Here is a 14904-nt window from a genome sequence, read left to right as displayed (position 1 = left end):
TTTGGCCTCGGGTTCCTCTGAAGACTACTGCAGAGCGTGGGGCCAGCTAGACACGAACAGATAACGGTTCCTTGTCCTAATCAGCCTGTGTTTCCATACTGGTGTAATAAGAAGGAAAGCATGTTAAGAAAATTAAGAAAAAAAAGTGTCTAGCGTTACTGTATTGAGGATTTTTTTTTTTTTTTTACATACTTACATAAAATGACACAAAATTACATACTCTTGCATGTGCCATTATCATCTTAGAGAAAATTGTATTTCTACATTTGTGTGATTTTCGTGATCACGTATAGTATTTTATAGTCCTAAGTGTAACAAGTGCTTTTGAAACAATACAGCAGCAACAACCCTAAACAATTTCCACCACAATGTGTAATTACTGTTATACAAAGCACACATATGTGTTCGAAAATATCACCATGGTTACATACACTGCTTAAACATTAAACTACTTAAATAACATGGGTGTGTAAATCAATCTATTAACTATCTAGTTTATTTAATGTCATATTACTGAATATTAGCAATATGGCTACATTTTCTCATGTTCATCACACTTCTTAATAACTTTAGTCAAACCCAGAGTGTAAACTACACAATCTATAAAAAAAACAATCAAGCTAAATTAAAACAAAATAGCTTCTCTTTGCTAGCTACTATCCTTAAGACACAAAAAAATAGTCTTTCCATAAAACCCCTTCCTGATGCTAGCTTGTATTCATGGCTGCTAGTTTCATCATGCTAAGTGATGTGATATCAAGCGGCGGTTGAAGACCTACTTATTCAGGAAACACTTCAACTAGCACTTCTTTCCTTATCTTTTGCATTTAAAAAAATTCATAAATAAATAAATAATTAAATAAATAAATAAATAAAAACACCTGACACTTTTTCATTGTAACTTTGAACAAATGTTTTAAACTCATGGTATCTTAAGTATGTAACTTAGTGAGCCAGCATTAATGTATTCAATGTTAGAGATTTAAGCACTTATGTACGTCGCTCTGGATAAGGGCGTCTGCCAAATGCTGTAAATGTAAATGATAAATATGAATAGTGGCCTTTAGACGGAGCAAACTGAAACCGATTTATTTTGAAACACTATTCCACAACAATTTTAGCTAGGAAACTAGCAGCAGGTCTTTGTCCCTGAACAAAACAAGCTCGCTAACATTACACAAAAACCTCGGGAATATAAAAAAAAAAAGACTTAGCTGACTAAGAGAGAATTTTTCCACTCGGTAATCTAGTCCACTTTGTTCAGGTTTGAGAAGTGAGGCTAATATAATGATTCTGTGAGAGGGAGTCACGGGGTCTACACACTTGTTCTTATTCAGCAGTACGATGGTTCGAGAAGCCCATCACATACTCAGCACAGTAAATATGGCAGAGCTGAAGGTACAATTTGGAACCTGGGTTTATTATGAAACCACAAAACAGAGTTTCTTTATCCTCCTTTCTCTCACAATCTGTTTCACTTCTGTTTGTTTATAAAAAAAATAAATAAAAAGAGACTTATTCTTGCTTACATAATGCATTCATCTGAGTGTGAATCTTAATCATTCTTTTACTCATTAACTCCACACAGAAAATCAACCCAAAGACTGACATTTAAATATGACAGATGGAATAAGCATTGTTTTATGTAAGCCAGCTTTTATACCAGACTCAGGCTGTGCTACCTGTAGGGAACATTGTGTTCAGCCGTCCGAATTTTCCCAGTCAGCCTGTGCCATTTTTATCAGGATCTACTGCAGGGAGAGAGAAACTGATCAAATATAAACACTGCTTTTCAGACCTTAGTGCATGTGCCTGTATAATTCATGGACCTTTGCTGGATCATGTCAATATAAGATCGCTCACACACTCACACACATGTACTCGCGCACACACCCTCTTGCGTGCGCACACCCCCGCACACCCTCTTGCCCGTGCACACCCTCACACACCCTCTTGCCCGCGCACACCCTCACACACCCTCTTGCCCGTGCACACCCTCCCCGGACACCCTTCTTGCGCACGCACACCCTCACAACACACTCGCACACAAATTCATACGACAGACTCCGAGTATGCCTGAACCAATGACAGGTGCATTAGCTTCAACCAAATACCATTTCTCCTACAAAAACGTGCATTTCTTCATAGGGGTCTGACAAAGCCAAAATTGCAGGTTATGAACACAGGCTCGATAAACTACCTGAGATTGTGTTATCGGTGAATCTTAGCCTCACACAGTGACTCAACACCAGAAAAGAGACAGCAGTGTAAGGATAAGGGGAAAAAAAGCCCTACCTGCAAGATCATAAATCATTCTGTACAGTAAAGCACCAAACAAAGCTTTATCAGTGGAAGATCGGACACCTTTCACCTCTCAGAGATTGTTCCATCTGCTGGATTATCCAGGCTCCAAACCTCACAGGACCTGCAGTCACTCCGTATTTGTCACCAGTATCTGCATCACTTAGTGGCTCAGACGCCGTCCTGTTGGCTATTTATTATATACTCACTTCAGGAGCACTCTGGGAAGCAGCAAACTCTTGAGAAGTATAAACAGCGAGCTGGATTTTTAGCATTCGTACAAAACTAAAGCACTTGACCGTTTTCGGGAATGAAATCATCGGCCTCACGTACATGTACGTTTTACTAAAGAGCATTGTCAGATGGAGAACGCGAGCCCTGAAAACAGCGAATGACGAAATGGTTGCTCTCACCCTCGGCACCGCCTGCAGTCTCCGAGTCCTCAAAGAGTTTAAATAAAGCATCTATTCCCTGCAATGTGCCAGACAAGATACATGCCTGGACTAGTCCCAGCTGGGCCTTTACGACAATAACTTCAATAACTAAAATTCAAACTGGTGAGTAAAGGTGTCGGAAGTTAACAATTCCCGAGAGCTCGTGACCCTGTGCGACGCTGCTTACAACACATTGTGAGCCACTTCATGCTTTAAACTCTTCTGTTTGAGAAAAGAAAAAAAAAAAAAAAAAAATACATTTAATGGATTACAGCTTGGCAGAGTGAGCAAAATCCCCAAACTCATTACTAGCTATAAACATGATTTGTACATCATCCAATATTAAAAAAAAAAACCATGATGCGGTTAGGGGGGTATTATAGTGACTATTTGGAGACAAAGATCTAAGCAGACCACGGGAGTGATTAACAAAGATAAATTGTTATCTGGAGCAAATTCTATTCAAAACAAGAGTCATTTATTGCTCTGTAGCCTTAACGGAAGACACGAGCGTGCAGAAAAAAAAACGGTTAAGCTTCAATAAGACGGCATGGCGTACACGTTGTGACCTTCCGCTCTGCGCAAATAAACTATGATCTCATCACGGGTACTTGATGGATACAGACTTTGTCATGTGCGTGAGCTCATTTTTAATTCTACTGAAAGTCTGTGCGTGTTTGGAAGAGGTTATGAAACGGATTAGAAAATGCACATACGCAGACTTCTGGCCTGCCCCCTGTTTGAGCAGCTGGCTCGTTCTCATTGCTGCAGAAGCCCTTTTACCTGTACTTACGGCCATTATGCAGTGGATATAAATACAAAGAAAAGGTCTCGGCATGAGTAATAGCAGTGACCTGCAGGATGCGACTCAGACGGATTTAGTAGAGGATGAGACAGGGCAGTAGGGATGCGGCTTCTGGGAGCCTCATAGGACGTCCCTGGCATTTTCGCAGCGGTTTCATCAACAGACAGAATCTCATTTTACCCTCAACACACACGACCCAATTTAAAACTCTTTCGGCAAGGGTGTGCGTGTTATCACAGGACAAACAAACTACAAATTACAGATGCGTTTACAATCCTGTCAGTAACGCTCGTCATTCCATAAAAGGTAAAGCTCAAAACTAAACTGTGAAAGAGCTCCACGTTAACACACCTGCTTACACACGCCTTCCAGCCAGCTACAATATGCATACAATAAATCATAGGGTGCCATTTCTTTTGTCATTTGGAACAGTGGTAGCTCAGGTGGTTAAGCCTCAAGAGTTGATATCTGGAAGATCAGGGTTCAAGCCCCACACTGCAAGCTGCCCCTTGTGGGGTCCCTGAGCAAGCCTCGTAATCCTCTCCACGCCAGAGACGCTGTATCCTCTTTGACCCTGAACTCCAGTACTGGGAGACGCAAAAAAATAGCATTTCACTCTGCTGTAACGTATGTGTGATGATGATAATAAAGGCAGCTTCTTCTTCAAACTGAACATACACGCAAACGTTTCGTTATTTCATCATATTTACACTCATGGCATCTCAATGCCGATCATACGATTCGATCATTTAAGGCTTCGCTTCACATAAATTTACACAAGCTCAGCAGCTCTCGTACGATACGGACGTCTTCCGGTGAAACAGACAGCGTGACGAAGAAGACGGCACAGGGCCGAGATTTACTGCCTGGATTGATACAGACTCTTTCTGCAAAACCACCTGTTCAAATGAATCTGCAATTCACTCAGCCAAAATGGGCAATAATAAATTATATAAAAGAAAACCATGTCTTGTGACTGATATACTGTATATATAGTTTATATATAAAAAAAATCTTTATCACTGTACATCGGCGCATGCACATATATGCGGTGTAATATATTATAGATTACACTGACAAGCTGTGAAACGCTTTCAGAGACTAATCATCTGCTATGTTACCCAGCAGCACTTCCACCTAATAAAGCGCTAAAATAAAAGTGGAAACAATCACAGAGAGCCTCTTTATCAGCATTCTTACAGGGTGGATTTTATTATATTGTCCTCTTCCTTAGCTTCGGCAGCACATCCGCGAGCTCACTGCTTTGCCTCCGGATGCCTCGTCTTTTAACCTGTTTAATATTAAGAAGGGGATCTTTGCAGTGCAGTGTTATAAGAAAGAATTAGATCACCTTTAAAACCACTAAAATAATGTGCAGAAGCTCACTGGAAGCTCTGGGTTTATTATTCCGGTGCATCCTACCATATAGTAACTGTATTTACCACTGCTGCTGAAAAATTCAATAGTCCCTAAGGACTGAACGTAATAATATTAGTGCTGCAAGCTCTCACTGCAGTAATTGTCGGATATTTACTCTACGCTGAGAGTAGGAAGCAAATTTAATTTGACATGTTTTGCCGCAAAACACTACTCAGGAGAATAATATGCGTGAGCTAGACGAACCGTCAACTCTGAACTCTGCCTTTAACAAAAGAGCTGATAATCAAAGTGGCTTTTGTGTGCCCTTGAGCTAAAGTCCTCGTTGGTTACCCAAAGCTGACCGAGTGCTGTTATCCCCATCAGACGGTCGAAACTGATTAACTGATGTGTACTGCATATACACACAAGGTTCCAGCCCATATACACTGTTAATGAGCTCTCTGTTTTGACAGGCTCAAGGCTACAAGGTCAACCCGGGTTCCCTAGCGTAACTAGGAGCGGACGCAAGACATACGCGTGCACACAGGGCACGTCAAAACATCAACGCTGCAATTACATTAATATATATATATATATATATATATATATATATATATATATATATATATATATATATATATATATATATATATATATATATATTAATTACATTATATATATATATATAAAAAATATCCAACAAATGTGTGTACATTCATTTAACGTGTTATTTACCTTGGCTCATGAGTGCCATGATTCAGTGGCACATTTAATCTTTAATATTGCAGATTGCACCTCTCTACAATATATAAGACCTTTAATTAGTACAATGACAAACAAAAGATTTATACCACAGCACTGCTGAATACTGCTGATGCAGATTAGTGAGGTGTTGATGAATTTTCTAGACCGGCGGCTCGACCTGGAAGGCCAGCTCGAACTCAAAAATTCTAAATCCCAGCTTTTCATTAATGCGTCTATAACGTCTATAAGAACAGATTACACAGGAACTTGTAAGAAAAACACATTTTTGTTGTTGTTTTTTTTTTTAAAGAAACATGCATTTAGCATTTTTAGGACTTGTCTCCAGTATCGGGTCTTGGAGACAGGAACTTCTTTTAGGGTTTGACGTAACATGTTCAGCTGTTAACTTGAAGGTGAAACGGTAAATAAGGGACTAGATTTTTATAGCTGCTATAACGCAAGTGATGACAGTACAGACAGGTTGTTATGTTAAATAAACAGATGCATGACGTCACTCTTTATCAAATAAAAATAGCTTATTGCTAGCATACTGCTGTGGTATAAGAACTCAGAAGAAACTTGATGCATGCTTTCATTTAAAATATATATATTTTATTAATAATAATAATAATAACAACTTCAGCTTGGTAACTTCACACCACCACCATATCACTGATTATTTTCAGCATAAAAGCATGTGAAAAAGTGTGTTCTTCTTTGCATATTGTGCTGCCCTAACTTGGAGGAAGAATAAACACTATAGACGAGAGCAGCAACAGAAGCAAGCAATGGAAAATCATGACTAAGTTCTGTTCCTGCTTATCTATATAACAGCATATACATTACAGCCAGTGCACCATTTAAGGAATATTATCCGTTTCATCCTATTATCCCATTCATATTCCTTAATATCATATTCTCTGATTGCAAGTGACGTCCAACACATATTAAATTCTACATTGCAGTGCATTAAGCTTAGTGTCCAGACAACATAGCCAAGGCGATTCTGAGCACCCTTAATACACTTTGCACTTTGTGGGGATTAGGGAAAATGGCATTCCCCATTTCAGACACGGGGGGTAGGATGTAATAAGATAGGAGCAACAGACACACAAACCCACATGCTTTGAGGAAATGTCTGGAGAGTAAAAATACTCACAAATGAAGCAAAAAATCTGACAAGAATGACAAAGGGCTGAGGATTTCAGGTTGACAGAAAGACCTCAGTTCCGTCAGTAATTAGTCATGCTTTAGAATTCATCTTCAAATAAATGTATTTATTCTTCATGACAGCTTGCTAATAATGTGCGCTGCAGCTTTTTATCTGGGGCTAATAGAAGACTTTGCTTACGGCATTCATGAGCAAGTCTGCTGTGAGAGTACAATGTCCTCGGCTATCTTTTCAGTGGCAAAGTCAGTAATGCGGCACTGCCGCTGGGTGCTAAATATGAGGGCTGCTGTGTGTGGTTCTGGGCAGAGGACTCACAGGTCTCATATCTATGGCTGAATCTGGTTTAACACACAAGAGAGAGAAGCAGGAATGAACAGTTATAGCGGTTGGCAGGAAGACGGTGATGCTCTATTACGGTAATGTGCAGCAATGGTAAGTCAAATGGAAATGCTGGCTTAGATTTTATTTCAGCTGTTGTAGATTCTGTAGCAACATGTGCACAAAGCTATTTGAGGATTTCTAACGGGGAGAGAAATAGAGAGGAGCATTCGCAAAAAAAATGTGTTCTGGTGTTTTTCTTTAGACTACAGAACGTAAACAGCAGCACAATTCAATAAGTGTATCCTAAAGCTGAGTACCGAAAAGTCCAGACTCCTTTGGTTTATGTGAACGCTATAATCTGATGGAATTTTCAATGACAGCTGTAACATATAACTTCTTCAAATCAAGGTCAGTTTACAACTACTGGGTATCAGTTAAAAGCACAATGTGTTCATTGGAAGGCTTTACACTAACTACAAACATACTACAAACATACTACAAATATATAAGGGTCACGATTACACTTTAATGACATTCGGAGAGAAGCTTTTAAAAAATGTACGTTACATGGTACAGGCACCTTTTTTAGATAAAACATGTGTAGTTAAAGTTCTTTCTAAGTATAACATTAATGTTCATGTACAGTTTAGTACCATCAGTAAGATTATGATGATTATGCCATAAGGGCCAAGTGAAATCTTAAAGCCTTAAAGTGTAAAAAAGAAAAAAAATCCCACTGCCATGATATTAATGCTGAGCTCTGCATATAACAACACATTGCACAAGGATGCTCCCTAAATGCTCCCTCACAATCTGACCAACTTATTAACTGTATAAACATAAACACACTATCTAAACATATATATTAGTGCATATTCTGTAGTTCAGTATGTAACCAATGCTAATGAGAGAGAAAGAGATGCGTGGAACAGGTGCAGAACTCCATTGCGCTTTAGAATTGCACTTGGACTGCAACAGTGTGCTTAAATCCCGCAGGCTTTGCGTTTGTAAACACGGGGCCTTATGTACAAACACTGTATGTTTATTGTAAACATATGCACGCGCACACACACACGCAGACGCACGCACGCGCACCCGCCCGCCCTTGCACGGTAAGCACCCGGACTCGCTCGCGCTGAGCGGAACTGCATTATGACAGACAACAATGTGTCTCTTTTATTAGCAAACCGGAACGCACGAGCTTTGAAACCCCGCCGACAGAAAGTTATTGTTGAGATTTGCGCGTATTAGGATGAAGGAGACGGCGTTATATAAACACACGCACGCACGCACACGCGCGCGCGTAAACGTGTAGTAATAATAATAATAATAATAACGCGAGCACAAGCCTACGCAAAGAACACGCCGTGACTTACCGTGGCGCACGCGCGCTACTGCAGGCGTCTACACGCAGGACTCATGGAAGGCAGCAGCGTCGTTGTTGCGCTCCATTGAAATGAACTTCAAAACGCCGCTTGTGTCCGCCGCTGTTGGAGAGAACCGAGCCGCCGCTCAGCCAAGAGCGCGCACCGCGTTTGATCAGCAGCGGCCTTGGGATCCTGTCGGGAGCGAGCAGCGTGCAGAGACACATCCATCCTGATTGGCTGAAGCGCATACAGAAACGCCCACAACCAGGAAATCAAATACTGTCGTGCTCGAGAGGATGGACTCTGAGTCAACGAATCTGATTGGTCAGAAATATACGAGTAAAACCTACGTGTGTATACAAGCTAAATGGCGTCCAGAAGTTCATGCTGTTCACCTCAGAGCCCTCGTCTGATTACAGCAGAGTCGTATGGACGTCATTGAGGACTAGAAATAATTTACTGTATTCTTACTGTATACTGTATAATTGACTTTATCTTTTTTTCCATCACAGCGACAGAAATTAGATTGGGAAATATATTGACTGGTATTTTAAAGTAAAAACAAACCAACAAATAATAAAAAAAAAACAACCAACACTTTTACTCACCTCACCAAAAAAATCAATTACTCCAATAAATACAAATCATATAACCAGAAATTATAGACAAATTCATGATGAATACCTTTAAACACACCTTTGAAGCTTTTTTTCTGTTAGCTTTGACTGTGATGAGCTCTTATGATTTTTTCTGCTTGTCAGCTAATTATATTTACATTTACATTTACATTTACATTACCAGCCTTTGGCAGATGCCCTTATCCAGAGTGATGTACAAAAGTGCTTAAGTCTCTATCATTGGATACATTAACTCTGGTTCACTAGGTTACATACTTAAGATACCATGAGTCTAAAACACTGTTCTAAGTTTTATATAGCCTATATATAACACTAGTTGAAGTGTTTCATGAATAAGGGTCTTCAAACGTTGTTTCAAAATAGCCAGTGACTCAGCTGTCTGGACCCCTAGGGGAAGTTTATTCCACCACCTTGGTGCCAGAACAGAAAAGAGTCTTGTAGAGCTAGTTCATCTTGGTAAGATGATGAGATACAGTCTTTGAGACTGCATCCATGTAGGCTGTCACAAAAATTGCACAGAACCTCTTCTTTTTCTTCTTCTTCTTCTTCTTCTTCTTCTTCTTCTTCTTCTTCTTCTTCTTCTTCTTCTTTTTCTTCTTGCTAATTTAAAATACACCATACAGCCAAAAGTATTTAGACACCTGACTATTACACACATACGTGACCCTTCCCTAAACTCTTCTCACAAACTGGAAGGCACACGATTATACAGATCATCTTTATATCCTGCAGCATTTAAATTTCTCTTCACTGGAACTAAGCGGCCCAAATTTGCTCCAGGATGACAAAGCCCCTGTGTACAAAGCGAGACCCATGAAGCATGGTTTGCCAGGGGTGGTCTGTGACCTGCCCCTCACCTCAACGCCAATAAACACCCTTGTGGTGAACTGGAAATCAACCTGTGCCTCCCCCACAACCCGTGCCTCAATCCATTGTTATAATAACCTTCCCAGAAGAGTGAAGGTTATTATAACAACGGGTTGAATACTAAATCTGGGATGTGGGTGTGATTGTCAAGTGTTCACCTCTAGCTCCATGGCAGTCTAATGTACTTCACTTGGTTTTTTGTATATGGACTCTGGACTACCACTCGATCAGCCTTGGCATAGAGAGTGCTTTAATGACCATTTTCGATCCCATAATGAGAAACGTGACACTGTAAGAATGGGAAAACATTGTGTGCACAACAATAAAATTAATCTGTGGCTTGCCATCATAATCAGGGAAGAGATGAGCATAAAGACTTGGTCTGCTTTCTAATATTACTATTACTGTATTATTCCAAAAGAAAGCTACCAGGTTTTATAATGATTGGCACAGTCTGAGTTCATTTCAGTTTCAGTTCAACAACTCATAATCTAAAAACCTGACAATTTAATAAACAAATAAGGCTATTATTTAAATGGAGAATATGGGAATTCATGGCTGAATTCCTCAAAGTCATACAATTTTGTGGTTTGGCTGCATGATGTGTCTCGTTGAAGATCTTTACCGTTTAACAGATGCCTACACATCCTCGGCAATGCAATAGTGTAACATAGTTATGTGTACGTCCCTGCCTTATATCCTTTATACCCTTAATGGGATTTTCATAGTTCTTCCATGAAAGTGCCTAAGGGCTGCTTTAATTTTAAGAGCCTTACATTTAATTCATTTTACAGCTTTCTTAAAGCCTGATAGCTTTAACAGATGACATATACACAGCAGACTGAGTGATGTAACCTACTATATGGTGGCATTGTTCATGTGGAGGCATATTGTATGCTTCACTAATTCACATGTTGCACAAGTGTGTGTGTGATGAATGGAAAATGTGTACTGCTTAGAGAGAAATCCTGCACACTGGCCACACAGTCATTAAAAATGTATTCACAGCACATATTACTTCCAGATTGAACACTGATTCATATTTTCCAGTGAATACAAGATAAGTGAAGATACTCTTTGGCCGTATTAAATGTTTTATCTTCTGAGAGTGATATAGTCCCTGAAATGTTCCAGTGGCCTGGCCATAAAAAAATGCCTCCAAGCTTTTCCTTCCTGACATTTTCTTTATCTCTTTAACACCATGTTAATGAATTAATGTTTCATTATAATCTGTTTCATATGCAGGACAGAAAGCATTTGGTGTTCTGACTGTAACTGAGGCAGTGCATTGAGCTGTGAGCCCTGATCAAATTGGAAGGAGAAAAGAAGAAATCAATAGTGCGTATGTTTATAGGAGCTCACTGTTTATTGATCACTCTGCACTGGAACATCAAGGGCAGGGATTATGTGCTTGGTAATTGTCAGATAAAAGACAAATTTTTAAAAGTTTGCTCTCACACTTTCACTCAAATTAAGGCCTGACGTTTAAATCTCAATGGTCTGGCGAATCTTTATGTACAATAATTTCTACACCAAGCTCTTATTCTTTTATTCTTGATCTCTCTCCTGCTCACTATCTTGCTCTAACTTTCTGTCTCTCTCTATTAGCCTCATCTGAGATGTTATCCCAAGCTCTGTATTCCATCACTTCTCTCATTTACTCAAGAGAACTTCTGTACTTCGTGTATAAGCATCCATTCTTTCACTGATCAAACAGCAACTGACTGTATCCAAAAACGTCTGTTGTTCATCATGAGTGAAATTGAGATACCAGCTTCAGATATGTTTCATCAAATCAAACAGTATTATAGTCATTCTGTCAAGGTAAAATCCATATGGTTAACATCAACAACTGAAGAGAAGAGCGGTAAAAATCACAAACAAAGTATGTCATAGTAAGTGTATTATAACCTGTGGTTTAGTCAGGACAACTATCCAAATCACAGTCAATGAAAACTGTAGTGAAAGCAAGCAATAATTAATAATATATCCATTACCTATAGTATATTACACGGGAATAAATTCACCGTTCACACTTATTGATTAATACCAATAAAAAAATGTCATTCAAATTCAAACAAACAAAACAGCAAAAACATACAGGCTACATACAGAAAACATAGAAACAAACACACTTGATATTAACATCATAATTATGTTATGTTAATAATTATTAACTTATATAGGTGTGTTCACCTGGTGATTGGGACATGCTGGGGCTAATGGGACTTTAAAGTCAAGTGTCGATTCAGCATAACCACAATAAACTGTAGCATAAAGTATTGGGGTGCTTTCTAATCTTTAGAATATATAGAGTCATTTATTCCCAAAATCAGAAACATAAGGCACCATAAGGATGGGTGAACATTGTGGGCACAGCAACACAAGGACTGCATACTTTAGGTAACATTTGATTTGCTAAAGAAATAAAAAAAAAAATTGTTTCCAGTGGGATTTTTGAGGAATTCATTCATTCATTCATTCATTTTCTACCGCTTATCCGAACTACCTTCGGGTCTCGGGGAGCCTGTGCCTATCTCAGGCGTCATCGGGCATCCAGGCAGGATACACCCTGGACGGAGTGCCAACCCATCGCAGGGCACACACACACACTCTCATTCACTCACGCAATCACACACTAGGGACAATTTTCCAGAGATGCCAATCAACCTACCATGCAGGTCTTTGGACCGGGGGAGGAAACCGGAGTACCCGGAGGAAACCCCCGAGGCACGGGGAGAACATGCAAACTCCACACACACAAGGTGGAGGCGGGAATCGAACCCCGACCCTGGAGGTGTGAGGCGAACGTGCTAACCACTAAGCCACCGTGCCCCCCATTTTTGAGGAATATGACAATAAATTCGATTCAGTTCAATTTTAATTGTATTGCACTTTTAACAATGGACGTTGTTGCAAAGCGGCATTACGGTAGTTTAAAGAAATATAAATAAAAATGATAAAGTTTAATAAATTAATAATAATAATAATAATAATAATAATAATAATTCATAATTTGTATTTATTGCAACAGTGGCAAGAGGAAGGAAACCTTGAAAGGAACAAGACTCAAAGGGAACAAGGAGACATATCATTACTAATAATCACAATATATGTTTCTATATGTGTGGATCCAGTGGAGATTCAGTAAAACAACCAATAACAACTAATATATTCATCTTTCGATACATGTGGGGAAAAAATCCTGTCCTTTCAGTGAGTAAGCACTACACTACATAAGGGTTCTTGGAATCATCATTAAAATGATTGGTGCAGGATTCATTTTAAGGGTTAATAAAAGCTAATTCTTTAAGAGTATAGAGTGGGATGTGATGAGAGGCAGATGAGAAATTATAGAAGGTTGGTGATCTTATGAAAATCATTAACATTATTATAGCCATTATATGTCATTAATGAAACCTTGCTTCCAAGCAATGGCTTTAGCTACACCCTTCACCTACTGAATTACACGTTTATATCCAACAGATCAGATGATAAATGATGAGAAACTTATATTTCCATGTCCCTGGACAATGTTTGTGTTAGAATGATGAAAGTTCTGAAGTGTTCAGGTATCGAGATTATCGAGATTAGATTGTGGTCCTGAAGTGTTTTAACGTGTAAACACAAGTACAAACGCAATATCAAGAATAGAGGGATTTACTAACATTATTTTAGGATTACAGAGGATTGAGTATTCATATGAGTGAAATAGCATGTGCTAAACTAGAGCGCTTTTGTATGTTTTTTAAATGAGCAAAAGCGTGCATTGCTCATTTTGCGACTTTGCATTAATGAATGCAATTTGTAAGCATGTCTGCCAATTCCCATGGAAACTTTAGTAAACACTGGAACAACAAACACCAAAGTCTGTGAATTTTGGATCTGACAGTTTCTTAAGTTCTTAATCACTTCATCACTAAAGCTCTTAACTGTCATCAGGAATGTGCACAGTGTTTTTTTTTCTTTCACTAATCATTTCTTCCACCTAGCATTGATATTTTTTAAACAAATATTGTTCTATTTCTCAAAATATACTCAATCCACAAAGCAGTAGTCTAATTTAAACCATCACGACCCTGACCAGAGTTACTAAGAATACTGTGAATGAATCGTGCAGTGCCTATTCATATCTGTATTAGTATATGTTCTTATAATAATCTAAATAATGGGTTTATATTTGGTTACGTCATCTACGATATCTAAAAATCCTGGATTTTCCAATGCTATAAATATCCTATATGAACATCTGACCATCCCTGAAGCTCACAGTTGATAGAATAAGTGAAAGCGAAGTGACATACAGCTAAGTACAGTATGGTATCCAAAAGTGCACACATACAGCAGTGAACACACACACACCGTGAACACACACCCGGAGCAGTGGGCAGCCATTTATGGGAGCAGTTTGGGGGTTCGGTGTCTTGCTCAAGGGCACCTCATTCGTGGCCAGCCCGAGACTCGAACCCACAACCTTAGAGTTAGGAGTCAAACTCTCTAACCATTAGGCCATGACTCCACGATCTCTTTGTATGATGTAGCATTACAGTTTCCCTTCACTGGAACTAAGAGACCTGAATGTGTTCCAGCATGCCAGTGTACCTGTGAGCTACATGAAGACATGGCTTTGAAGACCAAGCCAAAGTGTAAGAACTTTAGTACTCTGCAGAAAATCCTGTTTAATACATTTGGGATGAAGCAAATGCCTGATCTCACTGATATTCTTGAGGCCGAATGGACACAAATAGGCGCAAAAAATGAGGACTAAATCTGGAATGGGATGTTCAGCAAGTGGGAGTGATGGTTAGGTGATCACATACTTTTGGACATTTAGTATAAACTGTACTATGGACAGATGCATATACTGGTGTAGAAGTAAAGTGGGCACATAGTCAGA

At 39.2% G+C, this 14904-nt stretch overlaps 1 protein-coding gene across 2 annotated transcripts in view; it reads right to left on the bottom strand.

Moving 5' to 3' along the window:
- adarb1b (adenosine deaminase RNA specific B1b) overlaps window positions 1-8730 on the bottom strand; it is a 165026-nt gene extending 156296 nt beyond the window's left edge. For both annotated transcript variants that reach the window (XM_060876839.1, XM_060876841.1), the window contains exon 1: window positions 8512-8730. The gene's annotated coding sequence lies outside the window, so the exon portion shown is untranslated. The remainder of the gene's footprint in view (window positions 1-8511) is intronic.
- Window positions 8731-14904: the final 6174 nt, after the last annotated feature.

Source organism: Tachysurus vachellii, chromosome 8, assembly GCF_030014155.1.
Source record: "Tachysurus vachellii isolate PV-2020 chromosome 8, HZAU_Pvac_v1, whole genome shotgun sequence".
Lineage (NCBI taxonomy): Eukaryota > Metazoa > Chordata > Actinopteri > Siluriformes > Bagridae > Tachysurus > Tachysurus vachellii.
This window is presented reverse-complemented; position numbering and strand designations above follow the sequence as displayed.